A 13,142-nucleotide genomic window follows, 5' to 3' on the forward strand; every position below is an offset into this window, starting at 1 on the left:
CTAACTCTAAACTAGCATGATAACAATGCAAATGAGGGAGATGAAAAATGCCTGAGACAAGGGTTCTATTTAAAGGTTTGAGAGAGGCCTTGGGGAGGTGGCATCTATGTGGCATCCACATAGGTGCCACAAAGGAGACATATGGACTAAGGGGAAAAGCCATGCAAAGGTCAACATAAGCCTTTTGGATGAAAGTGATGGCTCAAGGTTTGCTCACACATGTGTGAGTAACCTTGGAGAAAGGAAAGGGACACAAGTGTGTAAGAGGTGTGAATAAAATAATAAAATGGAAGCTTTATTGGATCTTGAGTTGCTCACACATGTGTGAGCAAATACTTAGGGACTAAGATGTGTTTAGAAAGGTTTTTAGGATTAGTTAAGTAGGTTTAATTAATGGGTAGACTTAGAAGGATGAGAGTGATGGGTGTAGACTAGGTTTTAGAATGGGATTAGGATTAAATTAAATAAGACTTAACTTAATCACAGGATTAAAGAATTTAATATATTGGAGGGAATTAAATAATTTGGAATTTATTTAAAAGGGGATTTATGGAGCACTATGTATTAAAAATATTTAATACATTAGAGGGGATCTATTTAAATTAAATTTAAAAACATTAGGGAAATGAACCTATTTAATTAAATAAGTAGAAGAATATGAAAAATATAATTAATTAAATAATAATTAATTATAATGTCAAAGGAAATATTAAATCAATTAATATAGTATTTAGGACAATTTTAAGTATCTACAAGATGTTCATTTGGATTATAGATTATTGTGCCTCTATGTTGTTAATATGTGTCCTTTGATTTTAGTTGATAGATATACTTAAAGGAATATAAATGATTATTTAATTTCTTTAATTTAAATGAAATATCATGTAATTATATGTTGTTATATTGTACTAGATCATTTCTATGCATGGATTTCACGTTGGTGCTAGTATGAAGTAGGAATGGAGCTATAGTGACTTGTGAGATCTATACGACATCTCATTCTCTTTTATGTGACTGTGTTTGGTTGTGCTTCAACTATAATAAATTGAGCATTTGCACTTGACATTTTCTTCTTTACTAAATAAGTACTAGGTACATTCACTCATAATTTAGGATCTAAGTGTGTACCTATATCCCTGACAATTGGCACTAGGAGATAGTGACCTTGACCTTTCATGTTGAGATAATGTTGTCCATGTATGGGTGACGTATCTTTATATTTTTTATTATTAGATCTCTAGTAATTGGTAAATCTAGATTTGTAATACATTATGTAATTAGACCCATAAGTGTGTATGTGCATTTAGGGTTTTGTAATTGTTGCAGAAAATGTTGATTTAGTTGATTTGGGAGAAATTTTCTATTTATTAGCATAGTTGAATTTCAATTGCCTAAATTGTCTAATTTATTTAGAAAAAGGGACCAATTATATTATTGAGTGATCTAATAATCTAATTTATAAGTCACTTTAATAAAAGTATTTATATTAGACAAAAGTGAGTTTTATTACGCACTACTAACTTTTGCAATTTTATGTTTGGAGGTTTTTTTCTCCAAAAGCCTCTTGTGATCATTTATTGTTTTTTATTTTTGTTAGAATTTGGCTTTTCAAATTTTCACGAGTGGTTGCATTGGATTCATAGTGAGGATCTTCTTCTACTCCTTGATTTTCAACACTTTCAGAGCTCTCCCCTCCTAGTTTTCAACTTTTGGAGTAAGGCAAGGCTCTCTCATTTTTTAATTTTACTTCATTCTAATTAGTTCTTTATATTGCTAATAATTGGAGGTTAAAGACTGGTGTTCCCATCCATTTTCATGCAATTCTATCGCCTAGTTTGATGGGAATGTGTATTTCCATGTTTCATGTTTTGAAAATGAAAGTTTTGGTAATGTTAGGCTTTTAGATTTTGCATGTACATCAAGGACTCGAGTTTTATTGGAGTTTTGGGAGTTCAAATATATTTTAGAAGAGGGTTTTTTATTTCATCAAATTTTGAGATATTTTAATTTTGGGTGTTTTTGGTGTTGCCTTGTTTTATGTGCCACCTAGTATTTATTTGTTACGTTATTTTCCTTGACTTGGTTTATGTGCTAGTAGCCTCTACTACTAAGGGTATAGTGACGGAGTCAAAATGATTAGAGAACATTCTGACATATTTTATATCCCAATCCAAAAGTGTGCTTGTTATGGTAAATGTGGACTTTCGTTCTTGCTAGATTTTGATAGAATTTTGGTTTATTGGTGTATTTAGGACATTATATGTGTTAGAATTAGTAATCTTTCCTTGGTTATATTTATTTATTATATGGGAGATAAACCAAGGTATCCCTTATAGTGTTTGTCCTCTATTCCACATGTGGAGGACATGTCACTTTCTTGTCATATTGTCCATGTGTAAGGAAAACTCATAAGGAAAATAGTTATTCCTCTTGAAGAGGATCTTGACACTTTGCACACACTTATCATTAATGGTGGAATTCGTAGAAATGGGAGTTAGAAATGCAACTCCTTTCTCATCTCTATAAAAAGAGATATCTCTCTCACATTATTCAACACTTCTTCTACACATCATCTTGATGTTATTGCAATGAGCTATTTGCTCCACCTTCTTTCTCTCTCCTTTCTTAGGGATTTTTCCTTCCATCCATAATATTACACAAGGGGTTTTCTTTGCTTTCCCCTTTCAAAAACTCTTATCTCCATTCTTGTTGCTCCATTGGGAAAGCTCATTTGGTTTATGGTAAACTTCTTCACATCAAGATCTCTTGGATTATTTCATTAGTATTCATTTTACTCGATTTCTTACATGGTATCAAAGCATTCTAATCCTTATTTTGAGTTTGTGTGAAGGTTACCACTTTGGAGACACTCTTGAGAAAAGAGTTCATTTCTTTTAAGCTCATTCTAACACTTTGTGTGTAGGTTTAATTGTTATTTTTATTCTTTGATCCAAGCCCCTTTGGAAGGCTTGCTATCAAAGGGTTATTTTATTGCCAAAAAAATCTTCTTTTTTCTCTCTCTTGTTTTGGAAGGCTTGCTGCCAAAACAAGAGAACTCTTTCTCCATATTTTCCCTCTAACATTGTTTTTATCATGCTGCTATTTCATAGACTTAATAAACTTAAAATAATATCATCTAATATTGCTCTTTTAATTTTAACCTTAACTCTTGTAGGTTCTTTCTTATATTTTTATTTCTTTCATTAATAAATAGTCTTGTATTACTTTTTTCCTCTATATTTAACTTGCTGGTCATTATTCTTTTTAGTTTAAATCAAAATCTATATGCATATTAATCATTTTGTCTTCTTATTTATCCAAGCTCTCTTTGCTATTTGTGTATCATTCCTCTTAGCTATTTTGTGTTTTGACATTAGTGGAAATTTTTGAGTTTCTTTACTTCTGTGCCCTTCACTTGGACCAACTACGTAACCTTTCTTTTACTCAATGACAAGAGGCCTTCTCCAAGGCTTGTTATGCTTATTGTCTTTTTCTCTTTTCATTCTTCTACCCTGAAATCTATGCTTGTTTATTTCTTGTATCCAACATTCTGTCTTTGTTATATTTTATTATGTACACATCTCTCTCAGCCCATTATCTTTTTTTTTTTAATTCTATCTTTTTAACTAGCAATTAATAGTTTAGAGGCATTTCCATATGCTCCTTGTGAGAGACATTTTGTTTTCTTTTACTTCTACCTTTTCTCTAATAATTATTCCTTGGAGTAATGTTTTTATTTAACTTTTTCTGAACTATTCCAGCAAGAATGCAACAACCATATTAATTAGTTAACTATTATCGGTCACATTTCTTGTCTTATTAGTCCCTTCCTATCTATAGGTAGGGAACTAATGTTTTCAGTGGGGGTGTCACAATTAATTTTTATAACCATAACAATTAAGTTTCTAAAGTTAAAAAGTCACTTTATTTTTTAAAAACATTCAATCACTAATTACTATTTTTTGATTGGCTCATAAGAATTTTGCTAGGGCTAAAATCAATTTTTGGACAAAAAAATAGAAAATTAAATGTCTAGAATGTTTTTGTCACTTCTACCAAAAATGTTGACGTCAATTCACAATGCCCATGTCAGCACCAAAGTGGACTACTTCCTGCCATGTTGGAATCCCTAGAAGTTGGGTTGCCTAGTAAGGGTTTGGCCATGGCCACACACGTGATGGAGTGTTGGCTTTTGAATGGTGCAAGGCAGATGGTGTGGTCAATGTGACACAATGAGTGGTGCCATTTACATTAGTGATAGTGTGATTCCAAAGCCACAGTAGTGATTGAACTACCTAGTGGTGGGCATTCTATCAACATTTGGCATGACGACCACATAACAATGTGCACATGTGGAAATGAAGTAGAGGGTTTATTCAGATTGTTTGATTTACAACATCTTCCAGACCTCGAGTTAGAAATAGGATCTTGCTCTTTTGAAGAAAATAAAAAATTGGATAGCTACAAACCCTAGTTCTAGAAATATTTATCCTAAAATCCCTTTTCCTTGCGAGACAAAATTTAAAGCATTAGCCTTTTTTGTTCTTGATCAATCATAATGAGATTTCCCTAGTTTTCCAACTACAAAAATTCATGGATCCCACAATGGCTATCCCGTGGCATTAACATTTTCTCCTCCAAATCCTAACAGGAAAATTCCTTGGCGTCGAAGAAAATGTCAAGCCGAAAAGAACATGGAATTTTGAGCCACAAGGATTTCATCATGAAGATGAAAAGCTTCAGGCTGTGTTCAATAAATGTGACATTGACGGTGATGGCAAAGTATCATGCACTTGCTAGGGCACAATGCAATGGAAGATGAGGTGTAGATGATGATAGCATAGGCTAACTCAGATGAAGGTGGCTAAGTGGACATACCCAAACTTGTTGTGCTCAATACATGCTGTTTCAACATCATTGCAACATTGTGAGATCTTGAAGATGCCTTCAACATGTTCTGCATCAATGACAATGGATCCATCTCTCCAAATGAATTGCATAGAGTTATAAGGAGGTTGGGAGAGACTTCCAGCTTGGATGAGTGTTGTTGCATGATTCGAGGGGTTGATGCTAATTGGGACAGCTAGGTCAACATTTTTTATGATGATGTCAAACCCCATTGTAGTGCAAGACAATTAACTCCAATCTTTGTTTAGTAGCAAGTTGATATTTACTTGACAATTAACTCCAATGTTTGTAAGAATAGTCATTGTGAACTTTCTGAAGCCATTCTTTCCATTGTTGAATGTCATGAAGATATGTGCCTTTTGCTTCGTGATTGGAAAATGTAGCTTCTATTTATTTCTAATCTAGTGGAAGTATGTAGAAGAAACATCATAAAATAGTGGAATAATTTTTCCCTTCATTTGAAGTTTCTACATGCCACAAACTCTCAGGCATGAAACATTCAATCCAAATTCTATCACCTTCTAACTTTACAAAAATCTATTCATTCTTAAACTATTAAATTAGTATTGAACAATTTTTTCACTAATTAATATAACACAAAACTATATCTATAAATTTTAAACTAATTTTACATTTAAAAAAGTTTCATAGCCTTTTCAAAATATACTATACAAAATAAAATAAAATAAATACTAGCAAAAACATATTTAAAACCATCAGATTATTTAAATATTTCATTTACATATAAAATTAATAAATAATTTTAAATGTAAAATAAATAATCAATTTTAAAGAAAATTATTTCTTATGTCAATTTTAAAATCATTAAATAAATATATAATACTAAATATAAAATAATTAACAATTTTTTTAATAAGTAAAAAATTATAAATAGTAACTAAATTATATAAATCTAGTAATCAACATATAATATCTTAAAATTAAATCTATATAATAAATGTATCTTTGAGATTTTTAAAATACTTTGAAATTGATAGTACTACAATCTTGTATGGTTAATTATGCCGATACGCATCCTACAATGGAAGAATAGTCATGGAAAAAACCATGTCCATTGTTATTCAGCCATAAATACTTGCTGATGACAACTGCAGTTTGGCGTAGTTTGACTTTTCCATTGATCTTTATGCGATAAATACCATGGTTATTCAGCGATAAATACTTGCTGATGACAACTATAGTTTGACTTTTGCATTGATCTTTCTGTGATAAATACCAACTACTATTTAACAGTTTCTAATGATATTTTTTTGGTGATAAACACCAACTACAGTTTGACTTTTCCATTGATCTTGTTCTCTGATAAATACCAACTATTGTTTGATAGTTTCCAATGATCTTTCTTCGAAAATAAATACTTGTTGACAACTACAGTTAGACATATATTACTTCAGGCTAACAACTACAATTTGAAATTAAATACTTGTGGTTAACAACTCCAGTTCTCCATTTTAACCCTTCAACTACTTGTAGTGTGTCATCATTTTTTCATAAAATTAGAGATATTGTTACTGAAAAAAAAATCTTATAAATGGTACTCTTCACACACAATAGCCTCACAAAAATCGAGCACACAGGTTAGTGAATTTGTTCTTTCTTTTTATTATTCTGAATAAGTTTTGTTGAAATGTATCATTTTACAGTAGTTTCTTTCAATAATCAAATCATCCAGTTATTTCATTTTCTACTTTATTATATATGTATATAACATAATTTTTTTAAATCTTATTCATTGATTTTCTAATTTATTATATTCTCCTTCATTTGCAATTCTTCTCCCAAATAACATTCAAAGAAAAATTGCTGAGATATGGGTTGCGTGCTTGAATCAATTTGACCATCGTTCTCTTTACAACTATTTTTTTATATTGTAAGAGCTATGATTCTGGAAAGAAGGATTTTTGGATAAAAATATGTAGAAGATCAAATATGTCAAATTTTTAGACCTCATCAAATTAAATTGAAATATTTCTGGATTACTCTGTTTGATACCTTTATTATGGGGTCTACTTCCATAGGTTGTCATTGTGAAATGCTTTTGAATGTGACTCCATGAATTTTTCTTTCACAAATTTAAAGAAGATTTTGATTTTGTAATGTTTTAAATTATCTGAGTAATCATTAATTTTTCTGATTTTTAATTCATTTTGATCGACGAATTGCTAGGTATGATTTGAAGTTGAAAGTAGAAGATATTTTATAGTCAAAATCAAATCATAAAATTAGATTGAAATTTTTTGGATTACTCAGTTTGATACCTTTGTTATTGGGTCTACTTTCATAAGTTGTGTCAATGTGGAATGCTTTTGAATGTGACTCCATGAATCTTTCTTTGACCAATTTAAAGAAGATTTTGATTTTGTAATGTTTTAAATTATCCGAGTAATCATTACTTTTTTTTTATTTTTAATTCATTTCGAATGATAGATTGTTGAGTATGATCTCAAGTTGAAAGTAGAATATATTTTATAATAAAAATCAAAACTTATTATCATATCAAGCAATTTTCAGTTTTTAATATCTTACATAAAATTGATCATATCTTTTCAAAGATTTTTATTATTTATTAATTGAAAATTATGTTTTACTCATATAAGATATAGATACAAAATAAATTTAAGATTAATTTTGATTTTTACTTTAGAGAAAACTTTTAATATATTATATTTAGTTTGCTAATAGCTTTATTTTGTATCTATTATTTTAAATGGTTAGGATTTCATAAATTAGACTATTTTAAAATTTAATCATTAATTTTTTATTTTTAGAATATTTTTGAATTTTTGAATTTAATATAAATATTTTATTCAAATAAAGAACATGCACAAAATCACAATATATTTAGGACTAATACTATATTGTTTTCTTTCAAATTGTAGGTATCTAATATATTGGTCATACAACTCATTTCATTGCTTTAAAGGTCATTATCCAGGTACTTTATATTGATTCTCTTTCTTCAATAATATTTTTAGTTATTATTTGAATAAATAAATTTCTTACATTGTATTGTATTTCTGTGTGATTATATAGTAGATTTGAATTATGAAGTTGACAGTATACATGATATAAGTTTCAATTATATTCATAGGTTAGATATACAATGGACTTGTGCTACAATGAAAAAAATAGTGTCATACAAATATCAGACACAGAAGACACTGTAAATGGGCCACCTTCATTGAGTCCTATGATTTCCACAGGTTGAAACGGGTACATAGAAAACCCATTGAAAATGTAATGAAAAACATTTGTGGCCATTTCACAAAGATGGTAAATGATATTGAGAATCTAGCACTACATAGACATGATGTTGATGATACTAATGTCAACATATCTAGAGAAATGACATCCTTCATCCGAAAAGCAACTTGTAAAATAAGAAGCGTCGAAGAATTTTTCAAAGACATGCTTTATGATAAGCATTATCATTTAGGAAACTCTCAAATATTACGTGATGATTTCTTACGTTAGTTGAACAAGTAGATATTGTAAAGGGTTCTTTAAGTTCGTGTAGTTACAAAAATTGCAACTAAATAAATTGTTCAATTCTCAAATCTTACGTGATGATTTCTTACATCACTTGAACAAGTACATATTAACACCAAGGCTTCTTTGAATTCATGTACTTGCAAAACCTACAAATAAATAAATTGTTAAAAATGTTTGTTCCACTAGATCTATGTAAATGTACTTTTATATTCTTATTAATTATTTCTGTATGAGTATTACTTAATCAATTAAAAAGTAAATGTGTCTTTGATAAGTAAGCATCTATTCTACAAATGCAAACACATTATTAAAACAGATAGATGAATTATTTAGTCATGAATTATATAGAAGTATATATTTAATCATATTTTTAGCAACTGCATTAAAATATACTTTGTTTTTTGTTATTATATTTTTTCAATATCAGCTATGGGATGTCCAAAATGAAATTTTTAATCAGAAGACCAACGAAGACTATATATAAGAGAATACCAAAGAGAGTATTGTAGAAACTATCATAGAGAAAGAAGAGAACAACAAATAGGCTCTCAAATAGAAAAGCAAAAAAGAAAGCGCAATCAAGTTGATAGAGAACAATATGCTAAAAAAAGGAATATTAAAGTGTGAAACATTTGGAAGTTGAGAATAGTGAGGATACAAGTTTGCAAATAAATGTTCATCAAATAACACCTACAAAAACCTCTAGTTCTCAAGGTCAAGAAAGACAAGAGGATCATGTCGAACCAAATGAGACCATCTATCCTCACTTGAATAAAAATATTCAATTCAATGATGAATATGAAAATAAAGTCTCAATAGATCATGTTCCAGAAACACCTCAACATGGAAATTCATTACAGATGAATTTAGGTGTCTAGTGTAGTGTCCACAATGTACACAATTCTAATGGTTTAGTTCAATTTGATTTGAAAAGATTCCAAATGTAGTTTAGATCTCAACTGGATAGTTTTAGAACCCCAAAGATGTGTTACATCTATCAAGAATCATATATTGGAATCAAAGTATCTTAAAGTTCTAAAGGTCCTATATGCAATAGATGTAGACAAGAAAGAGGAATTCATAGATTTTCATCTTCAAATAATATGGATCCTTGGCCACAAGCAGAGGATTTATCAAAATTGACACAAGTAGAGGAAATGTTGATTGCATGTGTAAGCCCAATGCTGCAAGTGACCCATGCAACAAGTGGTCAATATAAATACAAATGGCACACCATAAGTTTTCCTCAAAATGTACAATAGGTTTCAAAAATATTACCACACACAATACAAAATTTTCCCATTATTGTTAGAAGAAGGAATCAATGTGGCATAGATTATAATTTTACTATCAATAGAGATCATGTTTACAAAGCACTAAAATGCAAAATAGAGCATGACAATTTTTATTCAAATGTTATTATTGATGAAAATTCTATCAATGACCTACCAAGGAATATTGATGAAAATATATTTAGTAGATTAAGTATAGTACAAATGGAATTTGACTCAGATACAAATGAAGTCACATATGTTGGTCCTATATTGGAGATTGATGAAGGTAATACAACACTACATCAATGGATTCAAAACCACCAAATGCCCAAAGAGAAATGGAATTAATTCAATTGTGGGTTAATAATCTTGATGCAAAACGAACAACATTGATTCATTGGCCTAGTATTGGTGCTTCTCCTATCAATGAGCATGTAACATCAAGTTTACTAGACATGACATTTCCAACACTATTCCCTGATGGAAGATGTGATTGGTTGGAACCACGAATGAGGTATGTGCATCTACATGAATTTTTCAAGCATTTATTATGGTATAGGGATCATAGGTTTGGTAAACATCCACAATTTAGATATTTTATGATGAACATGATAATGAGACACCAAGCACATAATTCATCTGTAGTATTTGTGAAAAGAAATATCCAAGACATGCCCATCACTATCAATGAGCTACGTGAGCATATGAACTAATGTCACAATCTCCTTTAGCTAATAAGTTGATGTGGTTTGGAACAATGTTAAGGGGAACATGGTCATACTAGACTAAATGTTGTGCATAATTGATAGACATGCTTCACCAAATTGGCACTCCAACAATATTTTTCACCTTAAGTGCAGCAAATATGCAATGGCCTGATCTACATGCTCTCATGCCAGGAACATGCCCAACCAATATGCGAAAAGCTCAAAATTGGAGAAAAAAAAATGTTATCAACTATCTTCATATAGTTGCACGTTACATGCATTTAAGTCATACAATATATATGGAAAAAAAAAATTTTAATGGAATGGATATCAAAGATTTTTGGTGTAGGTATGAATGGCAACATAGAGGTTCTCCACATGTGCATGGATTTTTATGGATCAATGGTGCTCCCAATATGGACATTATAGATTGGTCAAATGAGGAGGAATGTAGAACAATTGAGAAATATTTTCATAGCATTATTCATGCATGGAATCCTAGAGAAGATACACATCAAAGAAATATACATGTGTTTTCAAATTGTTTTTGCGTAAAATATCTGGTTATTATATAACATATTGTTTCAAAACTATATTTATATAATGAACATATGTCAAATATCTTTATTTTCTTGTAAACCTTCCAAAACTTTGGTCAACATCTGTGTCTCAAAAATACAACACAACCTACCAATATGGATATTGACAATGACTATGAACAAATACTAAACTATGTTGAGCATCACACAGTTTGTAGAGAGGGTGCATGTCTAAGCAAAAAACAAGGGAAAATGGTTTGCAGGTAACTATTATAGTTATTAATATTTGTATAGTATAACATATTATCTATTTAACGAAATAATTAATCATTCACCTTCTTGTAATGTTTTCAAATATCATGCTCCTTGGTCATTAAGTCTTACTAAATCTAAATTATATGATGACTTAGCTGCACGTGCATATAGAAGGCTTCTAACAGTAATTGTGATTGAAAGGGACATTGGAGGTCAAGAAACGTGTCACATGTTGTTAGAGCTTCCGCTCATGGAGAGTAGTAGAAGATGTGTCAATCTAAATGTCTCACATGAAGTGTTCAAATCTATAACTCTAAATAATGAGGAGAAAAATGATGACAAAATAAAATGTTTCATTGATGGATATAAAAAAAGGCCTCTTTGTATGGAAGGCATCGCACTAATTGATGCACCCAAATCATGGATATACAATTCTAAAAGAAAAAGAGAAAACAAATGGGAGCTAGGGGAAAAAGAAACTATAGTAGAGTTTTTCCAAGATTTACATCCATTCCTCCACGTGCATCACAAAAATGGGAAAAATTTTGTTTTACAGAGTTATTACTATAATAACCATTTTGTGACATAGAAAGGGATATTGGTGTGGATACTGACTCCATAATATAAAAGTGGGACTCATTCAGTTATAATGCTTGGCATGTACAAAGAGAAACAATTATAGAGGCAAATGAATATAATAATGGTTCAGATATTGAAGAAGATGAAGCTATTGTAGGTAATACTATAGAAAACAAATTTGAAATCATATCTAGACTTCATAATGGTCAAAATATGCAAGTATCAAAAATATATATGTTAGGAAGAAGAGATGTAGATAACAATACAAATTGGTCTACTGAATATCAAGGTTAGGAGTATACAATGGGAGCAGTCAATTTCATTAAAAATATGAAGGAAAATGGATGTCTCATATATGATGATATTCCTCAATGCTTCAATTATACATCCCTTAGCAATAAAAAACAAAAGGCAATGAACATAGTTATGATACACTACCATACTAATGAAGATAGAGGCTCATTGCTCATGATAATTCAAGGAACAACAAGAATAGGAAAGCCATATTTGATTGGTGTCATTCTTGAAGCCCTTCAAAATGCATGTTTGTTGGGTCCTTCTCCCCTTCTTTTACTAGCACTAATAGGAGTTGCAGCATTTAATATTGTAACTTTCACCAATTCATTCAAAGCTAAGAATATTAGTAAGAGTTTTTTCACAGCTAGAAGGGTCACATCTTACAAGTTTCTAAGAGGTTGAAACATATCAAATACATATTGATTGATAAAATGAGCTTCATTGGTAAGAGTATGTTGGAAAATATAGATTCAAGATTAAGGCAAGCATTTCCACAAAGTTCAGACAAAAGCTTTGCAAGTATATTTTCACTTCTATTAGTACATGTTATCATATTATGTCATATTTAGTACAATATATAAATATTAAACACATTAAAAATTTTGAACAACTTATTAATTTTTTTATTTTAAATTTGTTTAGGTATATCTATGATTTTTGTCAGAGACTTGGGTCAATTGCCTCCAGTGAGTGACAGACCTACATATGATAGCAAAAGATGAGCAAAATTATTGTGGGAGGAATTGAAATCTGTGGTAACTCTAGATAAGATTTTTAGAAAAGAGGGGGAAAACATTGAACAAAAAAGATTTTATCAACTTCTAACAAATCTTAGCGATGCTGACCCACAAATTAAAGACTAGAAATTACTTATGATGAGAACTCCTATCAATTTAAATGCTACAACAAATGATGTGTTTCAAAATTGTGTCCATTTGTTCTCCACAAATGACAATGTTTATAACCATAACAAGATAATGTTACATTCATTGAAGCATCCTGTTGCACAAAGTGTTGCAACAAAAGTAGGGAGTTTGAATGCAATAGAAGATTGTTCAAATGGAGAGCTT

The 13,142-nt window shown here is 30.2% G+C and overlaps 1 pseudogene; it reads left to right on the forward strand.

Moving 5' to 3' along the window:
* The first annotated feature begins 4,558 nt into the window (after positions 1-4,558).
* LOC149562307 (putative calcium-binding protein CML25) lies at positions 4,559-5,139 on the forward strand (annotated as a pseudogene).
* Positions 5,140-13,142: the final 8,003 nt, after the last annotated feature.

This window comes from Cupressus sempervirens, chromosome 4 (assembly GCF_028749045.1).
Source record: "Cupressus sempervirens isolate cs-2001-9-10 chromosome 4, ASM2874904v1, whole genome shotgun sequence".
Lineage (NCBI taxonomy): Eukaryota > Viridiplantae > Streptophyta > Pinopsida > Cupressales > Cupressaceae > Cupressus > Cupressus sempervirens.